This window comes from Pongo pygmaeus, chromosome 16 (assembly GCF_028885625.2).
Source record: "Pongo pygmaeus isolate AG05252 chromosome 16, NHGRI_mPonPyg2-v2.0_pri, whole genome shotgun sequence".
Taxonomy (NCBI): Eukaryota; Metazoa; Chordata; class Mammalia; order Primates; family Hominidae; genus Pongo; species Pongo pygmaeus.
In genome coordinates this window covers 106,638,625-106,643,820 of record NC_072389.2, presented here as the reverse complement: position 1 = coordinate 106,643,820, position 5,196 = coordinate 106,638,625, and positions in this window count along the sequence as shown.

Here is a 5,196-nt window from a genome sequence, read left to right as displayed (position 1 = left end):
GATGTCACAGGACCAAGTTGAGTAGGAAGTTGCCACTGAAGTTTGTTCTATGAGAGAAGCAGCTATTTCCCAACTTAGCAATAAATGGCACTGCAAGAGCTTGTTCACAGTACAGTGCCCAAAACTTCAATTGCACCACAGACATGATGCTAGAACTGGTGATTAGTGCCTAGGCTAGCCCACAAAAGCCTCCTCGCTTCTCCATAAGCCTAAAATGGGTTCCTAGCTTTGAGATCAAACAGATGTGGGTGCTGTTCTCAGCTCAGGGAGAACTTGGGCCTAATCTTTTTGAACCACTACTTCCTTTTCTGAAGATGGGAGTAATAATTCCTGCTCAGCAAGGGAGTCATGCGGGTAGGTGAGAGTGGAGGTGCGACAAGTACATTTGCAGGAAGATAGACAAGACCTCACTGCTGCCTGACCCTTGATGAAGCTCACAGAAAGCACTACCCAGAACCTTGTCCTACTGGCTGTGAGGCATCACCCCTGACCTGGCTGCTCTGTTGGGCCCTGGGTGCCCACCTCATCCCCATCCCTTCCTGTCCCTCTCACAGACAAGACAACCCAGACCCTCCAATAGAAATTTGCAAAGGAATTGCAAAAGGATAAATAACGGCAAAGGATAAGTGTGTATGAGCCTAGGAGTTTAGCCTTGCAGGCGGGTAGACTGGGAAGGATTCCCGCGGGGCATTTGCCAGCCTCATTGTTTAATCTCCCTTGGTCACAGATTCCTCGTCTGTAGAAGATGATGGTACCTCCTTCATGGGATGAGAAATGCAACTGAGATCACTGATGTGACAGGGCCAGCCCCTGCCTGGCGTACGGTGGGTGCTCGGTTTATGTCACTTGAGAGACTTTCTTGCTAGGGAGATGGACTTCAGTCTCTTCCTTCAGCTCTGGCCAAGAAACCTCCAGCTGGGTGGGCAGCTTCTCAACCCTTCTAGAATCTTCTTCCCGCTCTTCTCTCTGATCTATGCTACAGGCGGCTTTCAGCAGCTCCCGACTCTTCTCTGGCTCATGCCAGGCTCCATTCCCCCAACACCCATCCCTTCACTTGTATTCATGCTTCACCACAACACAGCAGACACTTTTGGGGCTTCTTCTAGGAATCTATCTGGCTTTGGGTTTCTGAACACCCAACTCTGCCCCGACTTGCTTCTCTCTCTCCGGTTTCATTAGCCATGAATCAGGGCTGATTCTTCTCAGTCTTTTTAGTTTCTTCCCCATGCTGCCTCTCAGACACTGGTGGGGCACTGGCAGCATTTACCGGGAGCTTGATAGAAATGCAGACTCCCAGGCCCTGCCCTAGACTTATTGAGCCAGAATCTGCAGGTCGACAAAAGCCCCACTCAGGAGCTTCAAATGCACATCACGGTATGAGAAGGGCCACCAGGCTCTGGTCTGGCTAATACCTGGCCTCTTAGGAAAAGCAATCCCTGCCCCACCAAGAGCCCATCTTGTCAGAATGGCTGAAACGAGCTCCTCTTTTTCTTGTTCTCTGTTTATTTTCAGGGTGGAGATGACATCATCTTCTACTGTGAGACCAAGGATAGCCCAATACTGGTCCCAGTCAAGATCCCAACTGCCCCCACTGTTTAGAGGCTCCTTACAGCTATACTCAAGGGAGTGTTTTTGAAGGATTTTAATCAACACACTTTTATAAGATGAGAGTCTAGAAGTACCAGGGCAACACTATTAACAAGAGGTTGTACCTTCATTATATTGCATGCAAATTGCTCTTTATATTGCTTTTGAATTCTGGGGCTTGAGGAAGGCAGGCTTACTGAGATGGGATGTATACACTGGAGAAGAAGGAGGGACCCTCTGTGTACAGTGGAAGTTAGGCCCTGTGCCCATCGGAGAGGCTGCAATGAATCTTACCAGGCTAAGAGCCCCACTTTGGGATGTGAGGCCCCAGGGGCAACAGGGCACGACAAGGTGTTTCCCCAGAATGGCTGAAGAAGGACATCAAAGGGACAAGTGTGGACAGTGGACAGTTGAAGCAGGCAATGGGAAGGCAGAACTGACAGACGGCCCCAAGCCTCAGGTTGTAGAGGTGAGGCAAGGGCAGGGTGGGGCCGTCCACGTGGGCTCAGAGCAGCCGCCCTGACTCAGGCTGAGTGGTTTGAGATGAAGGCTACAGGCAGGCTGTCTCAGGCACTCAGCCCCGCCCGGTAGTGGCCCAGGCTCCTCCGTGAGAGCATTGACTTTAGGAGTTGTGCATATTCCAACTCAGGAGGTGGCCACATTATTATATACATATGATTTTGTAGAGACAGAATTATAATGATGTATTTATTTGTGTAGTTCTTCTTTGCCATCGGTCTTCTTTACTAGACAGAGCTCCCATTTATGGTATGAACTGAGAGAGATTCAGTAGCTAGTTCCAGGCTCCCTGGCTCCAGCACTTGCATCTCTAACCCCTGGGGTACCTGGCAGAGGTCTCTAACCCTCAGCTTCCTTCTCTGCAGAAGTGGGTGGCTTGGCAGTGCACAGCTATGGGGACCGCATGGTGTCGCTGTGTTGGGATGTTAAGGAAATGGACTTCTTCAGGTGGGGGTGCTGGTGCTGGTGCTGGCTGGGTGTGTGGTCACTCTTCAGCTGCTCAAGGAGGGGTCTCCAAGGCTACGGCACATTTATTGGCCAAGATTAGGCTTGTGATTGGTCCCAATGGAATGGAATGGAAAATTGACTAAGGGAAGAGAAATTTTTCTGTGATACCCCAACAAAGGAATACCTTCTGAAGTGGAACTAACTGAAGCATGAGGAATGACCCGGAGAATGAAGGAATAAAGCCTAGTGCGACACCACTCTCCTGCCCAATTCCCAATCCCTTTCCACTCAGAATCAGCTGCCCCCCCACCCCAGCAAGGACTCCCATGATCACCCTCTGCGTTGCCTCGGTGCTGGCTGGCCAGGGTGCCCTCTGTTGCTAAAACAGAATCACTCACTTCAACTCAGGGCCTTTGGGATCACCACCCGCTCCTGCCTGGAGTGCTCTTTTCCTCAGATCTTTGCATGACTGATCTCTCTTCATGAAAGTCTCAGCTTAAATGCCGCCCCCTCAGAGAGGCTTCCCCTGACCAGTCTGTCTGAAACCCCACGACCTCACCCTTCCCTCTCGCATCCCTTTCTGTCATCTTTATGGCCCTGATTATACATTTCCTCTTTGTTTGCTGATGGACTCCTGATTCTAGAACTGAAGTGCAAAAATGCAGGGGACTCGCCCACCCCGATACCAGCCACCAGGTGGCGTCATTAACCCAGGACAGCTTGGTACCTACTATTGCAAGGGGCCCCCAAGTACTCAAAATTGGCACCTTCGCCAACTAGGAGTTGGATAGTTTATTAGCAGATTTGCAGTGAATGTATCAGGACTAATAGTCTTTCCAGAATAAATTAAAATGAGGCCTTAGGTTGGTGTCATAAAAAATAAGTTCTGCTTGTTTTCCCACCCATGCCTGGGACGTTTATAGATGAAGTAACCCTGTCAGTGCTTAGCATAGTGTTGTATCCCTGGTGGAGACCAGAGAGATCTCCAAAACCTAAGTCTTTAGAAACTCTGCACCCATGGCACAAGCCTGTGTCCATGGCCATGGAGTTAGCTGTTAGCTAGGGTGGAGGAGCCCAGGGCACCTGACTCCCAGCCTGGGATGCCTTCTTCCACGCCATGTGGAAACCCACGACCCCAGGCCTGTGCCAAGGCACCCTCTTGGTTTGTATCTTGTAAGAGGTAGAACGGTTAATCCTGAACAGAGTGAACTTCTGGTAAGCCAAAGGGTTTTTTGCTCAGTTACAAAGCATTTTAGGAGCTAGGCACCATAACTACAGAAAAATAAGACATCCCTCAAAGAGTCTGTAATGTAACGGAGAGAATAACTATGTCTGGTAGAATAATGAGTGATGAATTCAAGATGTTAATGACATCCTGGAGAGGAAAGAGTAGAGGTAAGGGATGGTCCTCTTGGGTATAGGGAAGGTTTTTAAAAAGAGGGAAATGTCTAAGATTGTGTTGTTGGGCTTCTGTGTTGTCACTCTATTTTGGCAAAATAAAAGCCGGCAGCATTGGTGTAACCATACTGAAAGTTCCAGGGAGTTCCAGCTTTGCATCTGGGCAAGAATATGCCGACTGTGCTGGGGCCCTGGGGCTGGGAGCCTGGTGGCCTGTCATCCTGCTGGCCTGCCATTTCTGCCCAGTCCTAGCATCTCCGGCAGAAGGTATTTTTAGGGTGTGCTTTAAAGACGGGCAACTCCTCAGAGAGTCACCAAATGGCTTCAAAGTCTGAAGATGCTGAAACTAGGCTTGACCTTGCTGTTTCTAGGTAGTATCCTGCCCCTATGTTGGGACACAAAATAAAGGCCGCCAATCTTTTAGAGGTAGTAGAATTCCTCCTGAGGTGGGTTGGAGAGCATTCACACCCCCACCTGTCTCCCTCCATCTTACACTGGTGCTCAGGAAGCTGCACTGTCAGGCTGTCTGGCACAACCACGTGGGCATGTTGTATTTGGGGTGTTGGTCTCAAGAAGGAAAATATTTTTGGTTATGCTTTTCTTTTTTCTTTCTTTCTTTTTTTTTTTTGAGGCACAGTCTTGCTCTGTTGCCCAGGCTGGAGTGCAGTGACACAATCTTGGCTCGCTGCAACCTCTGCCTCCTGGATTCAAGCGATTCTCCTGTCTCAGCCTCCCAGATAGCTGGGACTACAGGCACGTGCCACCACACCCAGCTAATTTTTGTATTTTTAGTAGAGACGGGGTTTCTCCATGTTGGTCAGACTGGTCTCAAACTCCTGACCTCAGGTGATCCGCCTGCCTTGGCCTCCCAAAGTGCTGGGATTATAGGCATGAGCTACCACGCCCGGCCTGGTTATGCTTTTCTTAAAATGTAGTTTGCAGCCATAAGCTAGTCCACAGAACAATCTCTATTTTACCTTGTATATAGGGACTCATAAGCAAACTTACATTTTAGCCTTAAGTTGTGTAGGATTTGATATCTATTACATGGATTAAATAGGAAAAAAGTTTGAGGTAGGTGGCCTGGCACACGTTGTCTGTAACAGATACTACCTACCTATAGGCCCCTCTCATCTAGCAACTTCCTAGCAATGTAGCAACAATCTAGCAACTTCCTTTCTGCTAACCTTTGTGATTAAAGAAACTTATTTTTGGTAACTTTCCCAACCCACAAAACCAATCCCA